This window comes from Mobula birostris, chromosome 8 (genome assembly GCF_030028105.1).
Source record: "Mobula birostris isolate sMobBir1 chromosome 8, sMobBir1.hap1, whole genome shotgun sequence".
Lineage (NCBI taxonomy): Eukaryota > Metazoa > Chordata > Chondrichthyes > Myliobatiformes > Myliobatidae > Mobula > Mobula birostris.
In genome coordinates, this window is record NC_092377.1 from 133474100 (window position 1) to 133491076 (window position 16977).

A 16977-nucleotide genomic window follows, 5' to 3' on the forward strand; every position below is an offset into this window, starting at 1 on the left:
TTCCCTCAACACTCTATCACCTCCCTCACCTTAATCCACCTATTACTGACCAGCTCTTGCTCCATCCCTTCCCCTCACCTCTTCATACCATCTATCAGTCCCACTGTTCCTCTTCCCTCAACGCTCTATCACCTCCCTCACCTAGATCCACCTATTACTGACCAGCACCTGTTCCATCCCTTCCCCTCAACTCTTCATACCATCTCTCCCCTCAAAACCAGAAAAAGATTTATTATTATTGAAATTTGTATTTTTGTGGCTGTACAATACAAGACATAAAAATTACTATAAGTTACATTAAATAAATGGTATAAAAGAGGAATAGTGAGGTAGTATTCATGGGTTCAGGAACCATTTAGAAATCTGGTAGCAGAGAGGAAGAAGCTGTTCTTAAAACATTTGAGTGTGGGTCTTCAGACTGCAGTACCCCCTCACAATGGTAATAACGTTAAAAAGGCGTGCCCCATGTGGTGAGAGTCCTTTGTGATGGATGCCATCTTCCTGAGGCACCACTTTTTCAAGATGTCCTTGATGGTGGGGAGGGCTGTGCCCATGACCCAAAATAACAGATCCATTGCTCTCCAGAGATGGTACGTGGCCCACTGAGTTCCTCCAGCGCTTGGTGTTTTGCTCCAGATACCAGCATCTGTAGTATCTTGTGCCTCCATGATTCATATTTCTGTACTCTAAGATTGTCCTCCACACTATCAACAACACCACTGATCTATGTCATCTGCAAATTTACTAATCATACCTCCTACATTCACACCTTAGTACACAACAAACAGTAGGGATCCAGGCACTGATACTTTCATACATCACTGGTCATGGGCTTCCAGTTACAAAAGCAATCTGCGCCATTGCCCTCTGTCTCCTATGACCAAGCCAATTTTTAATTTAATTTTATTATTATTGGGGATACAGCGTGGGACAGGCCCTTCCAGCCCAATGAGCCGAACTGCCCAGCGACCCACTCATTTAACCCCAGCATAATCACTGGACAGTTTACAATGACCAATTAACCTACTAAGCGGTACGTCTTTGGAATGTGGGAGGAAACCAGAGCACCCAGAGGAAACCCACACATTCACAAGAAGGACGTACAAATTCCTTACAGACCGCACCAGAATTGAACTCCAAAGTCCAGTGTCCTAAGCTGTAATAGTGGCGCACTAACAGCTATGCTACCACTTGGATCCAATTTGCCAATTTACCTGGGATACCATAAGCTTTAATCTTTTGCACTAGTTTACCATATGGGATCTTCTCAGGGCCCTACTGAAATCTACGTAGACTATATCACCAACGCTTCCTCATCAATATTTTTATCTCTTCAAAAAGAAACATTAGTCAGGGAGGACCTCCCACTAACATGTTTGTGCTGACTACCTTAGATTAACTCCAACAACGGATAAATCCTGTCTCTCAGAATATTTTTTCCATAATTTCACCAAGACAGCTGTTTACTGCCTTATAATTACCCAGTCATCATGCATAAAATTCTTCACACAATCTTCCTTGTCTGGTACCTCACCTGTGGCCAACAAAGATTCAAATCTGTCCCCCAGCACCCCATTAATCCCCTCCCTTGCAGCTTGGGGCACATCTCATCAGGCCTGGTGATTCAAATTGGTAGTTTTCTTTGGAGTGGCAGAGGCTTAGGGGAGATCTGATAAATGTTTATAAGATTATGAGAGGCATAGATAGACAGCCAGTATCTTTTTCCCGGAGTTAAAATATCTAATAGCAGATGTCATCTATTAAAGGTGAAAGGAAGTAAGTTCAAAGGAGATGTAGGGGGCAGGTCTTTTTTAAGTGAGTGTTGGGTGCCTGTGTGGAAGTTGTGACAACGCAAGAGCTCAGATAATGTGCAGGAATGGATACTTTACAAATAATGTGCAGTTAACCCTGGTAGAGAGTTCTTTGAAGAGCACAGATGTCCTTTGCACAGCAGTGGACTGGAGCCATTTGGCATACCAAGACAAGGTAGTTCAAAGCCAAAGTACATTTATTATCAAAGTATATATCCCTATACAACCTTGAGATTCATCTTCTTGCAGGCAGCTACAAAACAAAGAAACACAATAAACACCACACCACAAAGACTGTCAAACATCCAATATGTGAATGCAAACAAAGAAATCTAGAGTAACACTTATTATTGGTATTACTTTACTAGTTCTGAAGTATTATTGGCCTTTAACATGTACATTCTATTAGCTATTAATACCTGTATTATTGTACTGTGATTGATGATTGATCTCGCAAATAAAGAATCTCAATATCCACAATGTTTCCAGTTGGTCAATATCTGCGTTCAACTATTCACTTTCTGTCTCAAAGTGGCATTTCTTAGTTCAAACTTTTCTGAACAGTGTGGTGATGGGCCATGCTATTCTCCCTATGCATAAGTAAATAAAGCGTGACTAAAGAACGAGTGTGAGTTTTCAGAGACAAGTTATTCAGCGACAACACCTGGAACGTGCTGCTTGGTGTGGTGGTGGTGGAAGCAGATATGGTAGATTGTTCATGAGGCTCTTAGACAGGCACGTGGACGTGCAGAGAATGGAAGGATATGGACATTGTGAGGCAGAACAGATCAGTTTAGTTGGACATCCGATTACTCATTTGATTAATTTAATTTGGCACAACATTGTGAGAAAAAGGGCCTGTTCCTGTACTGTATTGTTCTATGGTCTACGTTCTTAACATGCTCTAGAAATTCACAGTCCCAAATGAAATCTCCAACTACAACGCCTTTCTCTTTGGTGCATATAGATAAACAGTGATATTAAATTCAGGCTTAATTTCTGGACTGTGCTTATCCCTTCACATAAATTTGAAATTTGAGTTATGATCTCTATCTCCAAAGCACTTGCCCGCTGATATTTCAACCATTTGCTTTCCTTTGTTACCTGGGATTAGGTCTCGTTCCTTACCAGGTGTGACTATATATGTACCAGTACTAAAAGCACTTCTGGATGCATTATAAAAATTCTGCCCCGTCTAATCCTTTTGCCCTGTCTAATACAGTGAAAGTTCAAATCCCCTATTATTGTAAATCTGTCTCTCTCATTCATTTACATATCTAGAATCATAGGGCAATATGGCACCGATATCGGCCCTTCAGCATAATGAGTCTATGCCAACCATGGTGCCCACCCAGATGGTTCCAATTTGTTGGATCTGGCCCCTATCCTTAACCTTCCATGTACCCATCCAAGTGTTTCTTAAATGATACCATTGTACTGGTCTCAACCACTTCCTCTGGCAGCTCATTCCATATACTAACACATGAAAAAGTTGCCCCTCAAGTACCTTTTAAATCTTTCCCCTCTCACCCAAAATCAATGCCTCTTAATTCTGGACTCCCCTCTCCTGGGGAAAATACTGCTACCACCCACCTTATCTATGCCTCTCGTGATTTTATAAACCTCTATAAGGTCGACCCTTATTCTCCAAGAATAAAGACCTGGCCTGGCCCACCTCTCCCTATAACTCAGGCCCTCTAGACCTTGCAACATCCTCATAAATTTTTTCTACACCATTTTGAGTTTGAGTCCTATAACCGGGTGATCAAAACTGTACAGAACACTCCAAGTACAGCCTCACCAATGACTTATACAACTGCAACATAATGTCCCAACTCCAATACTCAGTGCCCTAATTAACGAAGGCCAGTGCGCTAAATGACTTTTTTTACCACCCAATCTACCTGTGACGCTATTTTCAACAAAACACGTACTTGTACTCCTAGATTTCTCTGTTCCACAACACTCCCTGGTGCCTATTTATAGTACAAGTCCAATGCTGGTTTGATTTTCCAAAATGCATCACTTCACACTTACCTATGTTGAAATCCATTTGCCACTCCTTAGCCCACTTCCCTAACTGATCAAGATCCCCTTGTAACCTATGGCAAACTTCACTATCAACGCGACCTCCTAATATCACGCATTCCGCAAACACCTATTTCCCTTCTCCCACCGACTAGAGGGAGGCCTGTAGTATTCACCCAGTAAAGTGATTATCTTCTTTTTGATGCTAATCCATTTGAGATGCCTTCTCAGACATCCTCCCTCATTACTGCAGTGACTCTCTCCTTCGTTCATAATGAAAGCCTCCTTCTCTTTTACATTTTTCCCGATCACTCCACACTTACCTGAACTATTCCTACACATAGCGTGTGGCACTGGAAGTAATCCAGAGATTATGAGTTTAGAGGTCCTGCTCTTTGATCTTGCATGTGACCACAAGGAATTGCAGAGAGTTGAGGATACAGCTCAGCCTCTGCTCTTTGGACTCTGTCTATACTTCTTGCTGTCTCAGTAAAGCAGCCAATATAATCAAGGACCCCTACTACCTCGGACATTTCTATCTTCTCACATCCTCCCATCAGGCAACAGATAGCTTGAAAGCACATACCACCAGTCTTAAAGTCAGCTTCAACCCCGCTGTTACCTGACTCTTGAATGGACCTCTTGTACAATAAAATAGACTCGGCCTCTTAATCCACTTTGTTATGAACTTGTACTGTATTGTTTACCTGCACTGCACTTTTTCTGTAGCTGCTACACTTTATTTGGTATTGTTATTGTTTTGCCTTGTTCAATACATTGTGTAATGATTTGATCTGTGTGAATAGTATGCAAGACAAGTTTTGTCTGTATCTTGGTGTATGGGACAATTATAAATCAACACCAATATAAGCAAAATTGATCCTGGAGATGACACCCCACACTGCGTAAGGCAAATTAACAAATTGGTTCCAAAATGATGAACCTTTAGCTTATACGGGAAACTGAGGGGGTGACAGATAGCAGCTACAAGGAGGTAGTCACCGCTGAGTTGAAGGAGGCAGGTATCTGCGTGACTATCAGGAGAGGGAAAGGAAATGAGCAGCCAATACAGACTGCCCCTGTGGCTGTCCCTTCAATAATAAGTGACCCCACTATGGATACTGTTGAGGGGGACGACCTACTGGGGAGGAGCTGCAGCAACCGGGTCCCTGGCGACGAACCTGGTGCTATGGCTCAAAAGGGAAGCGGGAAGAAGAGGACTGTAGTATTGATAGGGGATTTCATAGAAGAGTAGACACAAGATTTTATTAACGTGAAATAGATATGCAGAAGTTACGTTGCCTCCCAGGTGCCAGGGTCAGGGATGTTTTGGATCGAGTCTACAGCATTTTAAAGGGAAAGGGTGAGCAGCCAGAAGTCTTGATACATATTGGCAACAATAACATAGGTAGGAAAAGGGAGGAGGTCCTGAAGAGAGAATTTAGGGAGTTAGGTAGAAAGCTGAAAAGCAGGTCCTCCAGGGTAATAACCACTGGATTGCTGCCTCTGCCACAAGCCAGTGAGGGTAAGAATAGGATGATTTGGTAGAAGAATTAGTGCAGGGGGTAGGGCTTCAGACTCCTGGATCACTGAGATCTTTTCTGGGGATAGGAATGACCTGCATGAAAAGCAAAGGTTACACAAAAACACAAGGGGGACCAATATCCTTGCGGACTGGTTTGCTCGAGCTGTTGCGGAAGGTTTAATCTAAATTGGCAAGAGTATGGCAAGCAGAGTGACAGGACTGTGGATGGGACATTTGGTATACAATCAGATGCTGTGTGCAGTGATACTGTCAGGAAGGACAGACAGATGATAGGGCAAAATTGCAGTAAGTGGGATGAGTTGCAGTGTAACATGGGAACAGAATCAAAAAGTGTGAATACAGGACTAAAGGTATTGTATTTGAATGCACGCAGCCTACAGAATAAGGGAGATGGTCTTGTAGTGTAGTTAGAGATTGGAAGGTATGAATGACATTGTGAGTTGTCACTGAAAGAAGATCGTACTTGGGGGCTTAACATCCAAGGATACATATTGTATCAAAAGGACAGGCAGGTAGGCAGAATGTTTCAGGTGGCTCCGTTGGTAAAACAAAAACAAATACTTAGAAAGACATGACATAGGATGGGCAGATGTAGAATACTTGAGGGTAGAGTTAAGAAACTACAAGGGTAAAAAGACGCTGATGGAAATTATATCCGTAAAATGGTGGCACATATACACGCAGCGGCCCCTCGGGGCAAACCAAAGGTACAATTTTCTTTGTTAAATGTGTTTTTATACATAGTAAGACTATTCTTGACTCCAATAACTACGTGTGCAGCAGGTCTAGTGCATCAGTGAGCTGCTCACTGTTCGGAGTAGCCAGCTGGGGAGGTCGGGTTGGGCTGTCGGGCCACAGGAGAAGCCCGATTGTGTTCCGGAGAGCTGACCTAGGTGCAGACCATACTGCTGCCTGCTACTCAGAGGCACCGGAGCTGGTGGCTTCGAGTTGGTGCAAAGGCCGACGTGTAGTGAAACTGTGTGTGACCGTCTTGGACAGTCCTTTTGCGTTCACAAGACTCCGTTGAACATTGATTGCCACAGGCTTGCTTCCTTTGTTTGGTGGTGAGACAGGCGGTGAGGCAGCAGTGTCACCTTGGTTGGGGTGAGGACTAGGGCTTGGTCCTCGGGCTTGAATTGAAGTGTGGCATCCGGGATCGGTTGGGGGTGGCCTTCCAGTGTTGGTTCGGTGGAATTACAGTCTGGTCTGCCGGGAACCATCGATTTGCGAGACTTGTTGCTCAGGATCTTGGAATAAAAATGTGTTTTCACATGTGACTGCGTTCTTTTTTTTTCTTTCTCATTATTTTGAGTGTGCATGCATGCTTTTGCATCTTGGCCCTGGAAGAACGCTATCTCATTCAATGACAAAATGGAGTCTAGAGAGGAAGTGGAACAGCTGGCAGATTGGTGTGAGAAGAACAACCTAAGCCCAAACGTGGAGAAGACAAAGGAAATCATTGTGGACTTCAGGAAGGTGCAGACAAACTATCCCCCTCTGTGAATACATGGCTCCTCCATAGAGAGAGTTAAGTGAACCAAGTTCCTGGGAGTTCACATCACGAATTACCTCACCTGGTCCCTTAATATCACCTCCCTGAACAAGAAGGCACAGCAGCAACTCCACTTCCTAAGATGTTTGAGGTCAGCAAGGCTCCCAACCCCATCTTAACTGTGTTTTATAGGAGCATTATTGAGAGCATCCTAACAAGTTGCATCTCCATCTTGTAGAGGAGCATCAGACCCAAAGGCCCTACAAGGGACTGTGAGAACAGCTGAGAGGATCATAGGGGTTTCCCTACCATCCATCAGGGACATTCATCATGAGCACTGCATACGTAGGGGCCTTAGTATTATTAAGAACCTTACCCATCCATCCAACATCCTCTTTGACTTTCTACCATCAGGCAGGAGCCTAAAATGCATAATGGTCAGGCTAAGAAACAGTTTCTTCCCCCAAGCCATTAATAAGTTATTGTGTGTTATGTGCTTTACACCCTGGTTCAAAGAAACATCTAGTTTCTACATACATTATATACATGTATGTAGTCAAATGACAATAAACTTGACTTGACCTGAATCCAAGTATGGTTTGAATGACAATTAAACTTGATTTGATTTGATACAGCCCCCCGAACAGTAGCCAGGATGTGGACTACAAGTTACAACAAAAGGTAGAAAACGCTTATCAAAAGGGCAAAGTTACGATAGTCATGGGGGATTTAAAATGCAGGAATATTGGGAAAATCATGTTGGTGCTGGATCCTAAAAGAAAGAATTTGTAGAATGCCTATGAGGTGGCCTTTAGAGCAGCTTGTGGCTGAGCCCGCTAGGGGAAAGGCTATTCTGGAATGGGTGTTGCGTAATAAACCAAATCTGATTAAGGAGCTTAAGGTAAAGGAACCCTTAGGAGCCGTGATCATAATATGATAGACCTCACCCTACAATTTGAGAGGAAGAACCTAAAGTGAGATGTCTCAGTATTACACTGGAGTAAAGGGAATTCTAGAGGCATGAGAGAGAAGTGGCCCAAAGTTGATAGGAAGGGGACACTAGCAAGGATAACAGGAGAGCAAGTAATGTTGGAGTTTCTGGGAGAAATTTGGAAGGTGTAGGATAGATATATCCCAAAGAAGAAATATTCTAAAGGCAGGATAATGCAACCAGGGCTAACAAGGGAACTCAAAAACAACATAAAAGCAAAAGAGAGGATATATAATAGCACAAAAATTGCTGGGAAGTTAAAGGATTGGGAAGCTTTTAAAAATCAACAGAAGGCAACTAAAAAAGCCATAAGGAGGGAAAAGATGAAATATGAAGGTAAGCTGGCCAGTAATATCAAAGAGGATATGAAAAGGTTTTCAGATATATAAAGAGTGAAGGAGAGGCGAAAGTGGACATTGGACCACTGGAAAATGACATTTCAGAGGTAGTAGTAGGCGACAAAGAAATGGTGGATGAACTAAATAAGTATTTTCTATCTGTCTTCACTGTGGAAGACACCAGCAGTATGCCAAAAGTTTGACAGTGTCAAGAGGCAGAAGTGAGTGCAATTGTTATCAGTTGGGAGAAGATGCTTGGGAAGCTGAAAGGTCTGAGGGTGATTAAATTATCTGGACCAGATGGACTACACCCCAGGGGTTCTGCAAGAGGTGGCTATGGAGATTATGGAGGCATTGGTAATGATCTTTCAAGACCACTATATTCCGGCATGGTTCCAGAGGACTGGAACCTTTCAAAAGTCACTCCACTTTACAAGAAGGGAGGGAGGCATAAGAAAGAAAATTATAGCAACACATGCAAAATGCTGGAGGAACTCAGGAGGCTATGGAAAAGAGTAAGTAGTCAAAGTTTTGGGCAGAGACCGTTCATCCTGATGAATGGTCTCGGCCCAAAATGTCAACTGTAATTTTTTCCATAGATACTGCCTGGCCTGCTGGTTCCTCTAGCATGTTGTATGTGTAGCATAGATAGAAGATTGGCTGACTATCATAGGCAAAGTGTAGGAATAAAAGGAGCCTTTTCTAGTTGACTGCCAGTAGGTTCTGCAGGGGTCAGTGTTAGGACCTCTTCTTTTTACATTATGTATCAATGATTTGGATGATGGAATTGATAGCTTTGTGGCCAAAGTTGCAGATGATACAAAGATAGGCAGAGGGGTAGATAGTATTGAGAAAGCAGGGAAGTTGCAGAAGGACTTAGACAGATTATGAGAACAGGCAAAGAAGTGGCAGATGGAATACAGTGTCAAAAAGTGTATGGTATAACCTGTGATAGAAGGAACAAAAGCATAGACAATTTTCTAAATGGGCAGATAACAAAAATCGGAGGTGCAAAGGGACTTGGGAGTCCTTGTGCAGGATTCTCTAAAAGTTAGCTTAGAGGGCTTACAGGTTGATTCGGTGGTGAAGAAGGCAAATGCAGTGTTAGCATTAACTTCGAGAGGACTAGGATATAAAAGCAAGGATGTAATGCTGAGGCTTTATAAGGCACTGGTGAGAATTCCCTTGGAGTACTGTGCTGCACTGGTTCTTTCCTCCCCCAACAGTATCCACCACTGTATATCTGTGTGTCTTGGTCGCCTGGTATCCAGAGCATTGTGGACTTCAGTGAGTGTGTCTGCTATACAGATAGAGGAAATATCAGCTCTGCATCCACCCTCACTTTCCCAACAAGATGTTGCATGTTGTTATCAGCTCACCTCTCATTCTTTGAAATGCAACAGATTATAGGTTCAGCTTGCTCACTTAAGAGTATTATGAAGGGTTTTGGGCCCCTTATCTAAGAAAGGATGTGCTGGCATTGGAAAAGGTCCAGAGGAGGCTCACGGGAGTCAATTCCGGGAACGGAAAGGTTATTGTATGAGAAGCATTTGATGGTTCTAGCTCTCTACTCGCTGGAATTCAGAAGAATGAGGAGGGATCCCATTGAAATCACTTGATTATTGAAAGGCCCAGACAGAGTGAATGTGGAGAGGATGCTTCATATAGTGGAAGATTCTAGGACCAGGAGACACAGCCTCAGAATAGAGAGGCATCCATTTAGAATGGAAATTAGGAGGAATTTCCTGAGCCAGAGGGTGGCAAATCTATGGAATTCATTGCCACAGGCAGCTGCAGAGGCCAGGTCATTAAGGTGGAGGTTGATTCTTGATTAATCAGGGCATAAGGGTTATGGGGAGAAGGCAGGAGAATGGAGTTGAGAGTGAAAATGGATAAGCCACGATGAAATGGCAGAGCAAACTCGACGGGCCAAATAGCCTAATTCTGCTTCTATGCTCTAACAATGGGGTTGGCGAATGAGGCTGGAGGATTATATTTGTGAGTGGAAGCCCATGAGCAATGGTGTACCAGCGGGTCATCACAATGACCCTCGCCATTTGTATAGCTCGAAAACAAGTGTACCACTTTAGATACTGCTGGGGTAGGATAACCATTCAGGTGAAATCAACAGAAGCAGCTGGGTCTGTGGCACCACTTCTGGCTCGGGCCACAATGGCGAGGGGTGAAGTCAGACTAGGTCTATAGTTACAGAAGACTTAACTGCAGGAAGACAAGAGATTCTGTGGTAGCAAAAGAAATTCCAGGATTGTGTATTGCCTCTTTGGTACCAAGGCCAAGGATGTCTCTGAGTGGCTGCAGGACTTTTTCATGGGGGAGGATGAGCAACCAGAGGTTATGATGCACATTGGCACAATGACATGGGGAGAAAAATGGAAAAGAGCATGCAAAGAGAAAAGGTGGTCTCCTGAAGAATGTTACGCTGGGCAAATCCCCAAGGCCTGACGAAATATAGAGAGGCAAGACATAAGATTGCTAGAGCCTTAGCCAAGATCTTTATTCCCCTCTAACTGCAAATGACTTCCTGGAGGATTGACAGGTTGCTGTAGAAGAAAGAAAGTCCTGGAAATTACAGACCAGTGAGGCTCACATCAGTGATAGAGCAGCTACTGGAAAGGATACACTGGGATCAGTGCGGAGAGAGTAAACACTCTGACACCATTGAGGGTGAGAGTAAATACATGGAGACCATTGGGAGAGGAATACATTTATAGAGAAAGGCTAGCTTTCAACAACTCAATAGCAATACTAACTACTGCAAAAGAAAGGCACTGTTATAACAGTCGCACAATTAAGATAAGATGAAAAATGTTTACTCACCAACATCCAGAATTCCTACACACAGCGATCTGTGGGCACTGCAGACAGGGCTGGAAAAGTGGGGAGACAAACAGTAAATACACTGGGATCAAGGCGAGAGTAAATACACTGGGATCAGTGGAGTGTAAATACACTGGGACCAGTGGGGAGAGTAAATACACTGGGATCAGTGAAGAGTAAATACACTGGGATCAGTGGAGTGTAAATACACTGGGACCAGTGGGGAGAGTAAATACACTGGGATCAGTGAAGAGTAAAGACACTGGGATCAGTAGGGAGACAAACAGTAAATACACCAGGATCAGTGAAGAGTAAATACACTGGGATCGGTGGAGTGTAAATACACTGGGATCAGTGAAGAGTAAATACACTGGGACCAGTGGGGAGAGTAAATACACTGGGATCAGTGAAGAGTAAATACACTGGGATCAGTGGAGTGTAAATACACTGGGATCAGTGGGGAGACAAACAGTAAATACATCGGGATCAGTGAAGAGTAAATACACTGGGATCGGTGGAGTGTAAATACACTGGGATCAACGGGGAGAGTAAATACATTGGGATCAGTGGGGAGAGTAAATGCACTGGGATCAGTGGGAGAGTAAATACACTGGGATCAGTGAGGAGAGTAAATACACTGGGGTCAGTGGGGAGAGTAAAAACACTGGGATCAATGGGGAGAGTAAAAACACTGGGATCAATGGGGAGAGTAAAAACACTGGGATCAGTGGGGAGAGTAAATACACTGGGGTCAGAGGGGAGAGTAAATACACTGGGATTCGGGGAGATAAATACACTGGGATCGGGGGAGAGTAAATACACTGGGATCGGGGGAGAGTAAATACACTGGGGTCAGTGGGGAGAGTAAACACACACTGGGGTCAATGGGGAGAGTAAATACACTGGGATCAATGGGGAGAGTAAATACACTGGGGTCAATCGGGAGAGTAAATACACTGGGATCAGTGGGGAGAGTAAAAACACTGGGATCAATGGGGAGAGTAAAAACACTGGGATCAATGGGGAGAGTAAAAACACTGGGATCAGTGGGGAGAGTAAATACACTGGGGTCAGAGGGGAGAGTAAATACACTGGGATCAATGGGGAGAGTAAATACACTGGGATCAATGGGGAGAGTAAAAACACTGGGATCAGTGGGGACAGTAAATACACTGGGATCAATGGGGAGAGTAAATACACTGGGATCAATGGGGAGAGTAAATACACTGGGATCAGTGGGGAGAGTAAAAACACTGGGATTAGTGGGGAGAGTAAATACACTGGGATCAATGGGGAGAGTAAATATACTGGGATCAGGGGAGAGTAAATATACTGGGGTTAGTGGGAGTATAAATACATTGGGATCTGTGAGGAGAGTAAATACACTGGGATCTGTGCAAGAAATTGATAAATAGACTGGTTCATTTTATGAATCTTTACATTATATAGAAATGTTTTCAGGCACTGGTGGAGTTGGATAACAATATTCCAAAACGATTGCAGAGATGAAGACCTGTTATGTGTGTAGACAGGAGAAGATGGTATTACTCTCCTCGGGACAGACTAGTTATTGAGACATTTAAACTCATAAAGAATGTAGACAGATGAAATAGAAAGTGCTGATGGAGGGGGTCAAGAATCAGGAGACAAGAGGCCTAAAGTGAGTCTTAGGTGAGGCCTGGGGTCAGAGGGGAGGGTAAATACACTGGGATTAATGGGTGGAGTAATTACACTAAAATCAGTGAGGAGAGGATAAATACACTGGGATTAGTGGGGAGAGTAAATTCACTGGGACCAATGGGAAGAGGGAGCAAGTATGGGATCACTGGAGTATCAGAAATAAAAGAAAAGTGAGCCGTTCAGCTTGTTATATAGCTCCCCCTGCCATTCACCAGGACTACTGTTAATCTCAGGGTCACTTTCAACTAAATAGCTGAAAGGGGAGTGGACCATGGAAGAAGGAGAGGCACTAGAGGTAAGTGATAAGCAGGTGAGAAGAGGCAAGAGGCCAAAGTGGGGAATAGAGGAATAGAAGAAGGAGGAAGGTGGGAAGGGAAAAAAGTAAAGGGGAGAAAAAATTACTGGAAGGAGAAATCAATGTTCATGCCATCAGGTTCGAGGCTACCTAGTTAGAATATGTGATGTTGCTCCTCCACCCTGAGAGTGGCTTCATCATGCTCTACTCTATCTATGTCACTCATTACTTCATAATCAGAATCAGGTATAATATTACTGGCGTATGTTGTGAAATTTGTTAACTTTGATAAATAGAGGGGAAAAAACTGAATTACAGTAAATATCAGAATCAGAATCTGGTTTAATATCACCGGCATGTGTCATGAAATTTGTTAACTTAGCAATACATAACGCAGAAGAGAAAAAATATATAAATTAGAGTATACGTATATTGAATAGATTAAATATCGGGCAAAAACCAGAAATAATATATATTTAAAAAGTGAGGTAGTGTCTAAGAGTTCAATGTCCATTTAGGAATCGGATAGCAGAGGGGAAGAAGCTGCTTCTGAATCACCAAATGTGTGCCTTCAGGCTTCTGTACTTCCTACCTGATGGTAACAGTGAGAAAAGGGCATGCCCTGGGTGCTGGAGGTCCTTAATAATGGACGCTGCCCTTCTGAGACACTGCTCCTTGAAGATGTCCTGGGAACTTTGTAGGCTAGTACCCAAGACGGAGCTGACTAAATTTACAACCCTCTGCAGCTCCTTTCGGTCCTGTACAGTACCCACCATGCCCCCCCCCCATTCCAGACAGTGACGCAGCCTGTCAGAATGCTCTCCACTGTACATATATTGAGTGTTTTTGTTGACATACCAAATCTCATCAAACTCCTAATGAAGTATAGTCACTGTCTTACCTTCTTTATAACTGTGATATGTTGGGACCAGGTTAGGTCTTCAGAGACCTTGACACCCAGGAACTTGAAACTCCTTACTCTCCCCACTTCTGATCCCTCTCTGAGAATTGATATGTGTTCCTTCGTCCTACCTTTCCTGAAGTCCACAATCAGCTCTTTCGTCTTACTGACGTTGAGTGCCAGATTGTTGCTGCAGCACTATTCCACTAGGTGGCATATCTCGCTCCTGTACACCCTCTTGTTACCATCTGAGATTCTACCAACAATGGTTGTATCATCAGCAAATTTATAGATGGCATTTGAGCTATGCCTAGCCACACAGTCATCGGTATTGATAGAGTAGAGCAGTGGGCTAAGCACACACTCCTGAGGTGCACCAGTGTTGACTGTCAGTGAGGAGGATACGTTTGTGGTCTTCCGGTTAGGAAGTCGAGGATGCAATTGCAGAGGGAGGTATGGAGGCACAGGTTCTGCAACTTCTCAATCAGGATTGTGGGAATGATAATACTAAATGCTGAGCTATAGTTGATGAACAGCATCCTGACATAGGTGTTTGTGTTGTCCATGTGGTCTAAAGCCATGTGAAGAGCCATTGAGATTGCATCTGTCATTGACCTATTGTGGTGACAGGCAAATTGCAACGGGTCCAGATCCTTGCTGAGGCAGGAGTTCAGTCTAGTCACGACCAACCTCCTCAAAGCATTTCATCGCTGTAGATGTGAGTGCTACTAGGTGATAGTCATTAAGGCAGCTCACATTATTTTTCTTAGTCACTGTTATAATTATTGCCTTTTTGAAGCAAGTGGGAACTTCTGCCCGTAGCAGAGAGAGGTTGAAAATGTTCTTGAATACTCCTGCCAGTTGGTTGTCACAAGTTTTCAGAGCCTTACTAGGTACTCCATCTGGACCTTCCGCCTTGTGAGGGTTCACCTTCTTTAACGGCAGCCTAACATCGGCCTCTGAGACAGAGATCACAGGGTCATCAGGTGCAGCAGGGACCTTCACAGCTGTAGCTATTTTCTCCCTTTGAAAGCCAGCATAGAAGGCGTTGAGTTCATCTGGTAGTGAAGTATCGCTGCCATTCATGCTATTGGGTTTCACTTTGTAGGAAGTAATGTCTTGCAAACCCTGCCAGAATTGTTGTGCATCCAATGTTAGGAAGTCAAGGATCCAGTTGAAGAGGGATATACAGAGGCCCAGGTTCTGTAGCTTTTCGATCAGGATAGTAGGAATGATGATGTTAAACACTGAGCTATAGCCAATGAACAGAATCCTGACACAGGTATTTGTATTGTCCAGGTGATCCAAGGCCATGTGGCGAGCCATTGAGATTGTGTCTGCTGTAGACCTACTGTGGCGACAGGCAAATTGCAGTGGGTCCAGGTCCTTACTGAAGCAGAAGTTGATTCTAGTCATGACCAACCTCTCAAACCATAGATGTGAGTGCTATTGGACGATAGTTGTTAAGGCAGCTCACACTGATCTTCTTGGGCATTGGTAGAATTGTTGCCCTTTTGAAGCAGGTGGGTACTTCCAACCATAGCAGTGAGAGATTGAAAATCTCTTTGAATATCCCTGCCAGTTGGTTGGCACAAGCTTTCAGAGCCTTACCAGGTACTCCATCAGGGCCTGCTGCTTTACAAGGGTTCACCCTCCTGAAAAACAGCTCGATGCCGGCATCTGAGATACCGACACAGGGTCACAGGGTTACCGAGTGCAGTAGGGATCCTCACAGCTGTAGTTTTATTCTCCCTTTCAAAGCAAACATAAAAGGCGTTCAGTTCATAGCTGCCATTCATGCTATTGGGTTTTGCTTCGTAGGAAGTAATGTCCTGCAAACCCCGCCAGAGTTAACATGCATCCGATGTTGCCCCCAACCTCGCTTGGAATTGTTTCTTCGCTCTTGAAATAGCTCTCTGCAAGTCCTACCTGGCTTTCTTGTACAGACCTGGGTCGCCAGGCTTAAATGCCACAGATCTACGGACCTCCTGGTTCATTTTGGGAACATACAGTAAGTTTTCATAGGCACTCACTCATCCACGCAGGTTTTAATGAAGTTGGTGACAACTGCAGCTTATTCATCCAGACTCAAAGATGAGTCCCTAATACAATCCAGTCCACCAATTCAGAGCAGTCCTGTAAACACTCCTGTGCCTCCCTAGTCCATACCTTCTTGGTCCTCACTACTGGTGCTGCAGTCTTCAGTCTTTGCCTATACTCAGGGAGTAGAAGTATAGCCCGGTGATCAGACTTCCCAAAGCATGGCGTGGAATAGCACAGTAAGCGCTCTTGATGGTGGCGTAACAGTGGTCTAGTGTGTTGTTTCCTCTGGTACTAAAAATGATTTGTTGATAATAATTATTTAGTGACTTTTTCAAGTTGGCCTTATTAAAATCCCCCAAAATGATGGGGAAAGCATCAGGATGTGTTGTTTCATGCCTGTTGATTACATCGCTCAGTTTGTCTAGAGCCTATTGGGCATTGTCCTGAGGTGGAATGTACACTGCTACCAAAATGATCGCTGAGATCGCCTGAGGCAGGTAAGATGGTTGGCACTTAATCACAAGGCATGCCAGATCTGCTGAACAGGATTGGGACAGTACTGCCACATTTGTACACCATGAGGAATTGGTCATGAAGCAAAATCTTCTGCCTTTGGCTTTAAAAGACTTAGCAACTTTATCTTGGCAGTATATAGGTTGACCAAGATTGCGGGAAACAAAAGATGCAAGTGGTCCTAATGTCCCCGTAGCTCTGAGATCTTCAATTTTATTTACCAGAGACTGTATGTTTGCCAGCAAGATAGTTAGTATTAAGAGTCAAAAACCTCGTTTTTTTTAATGTACAATTAGCCCACTGCAACTACCTTGTTTCCACCACCACAGTGGGACCTTTTTCTATCGGTTTTTACCAGCAATAGATTGTTTAGTTGCATTAAAACATTGCTACTGACTGTACAGACCTTAGATACAGTTTTTTAGCTGTAGCAGGCTGAAATGTGAATATGTGATTGTTTCCATCAAGCTGCGCCACTTCGAGTCACCGTAACTAGGACCC

At 43.7% G+C, this 16977-nt stretch overlaps 1 protein-coding gene across 5 annotated transcripts in view; it reads right to left on the reverse strand.

Moving 5' to 3' along the window:
* LOC140201724 (glutamate receptor ionotropic, kainate 5-like) overlaps positions 1-16977 on the reverse strand; it is a 152312-nt gene that overhangs the window by 94983 nt on the left and 40352 nt on the right. For all 5 annotated transcript variants that reach the window (XM_072266303.1, XM_072266302.1, XM_072266301.1 and 2 more), the window contains one exon: positions 11045-11094. The gene's annotated coding sequence lies outside the window, so the exon portion shown is untranslated. The remainder of the gene's footprint in view (positions 1-11044; positions 11095-16977) is intronic.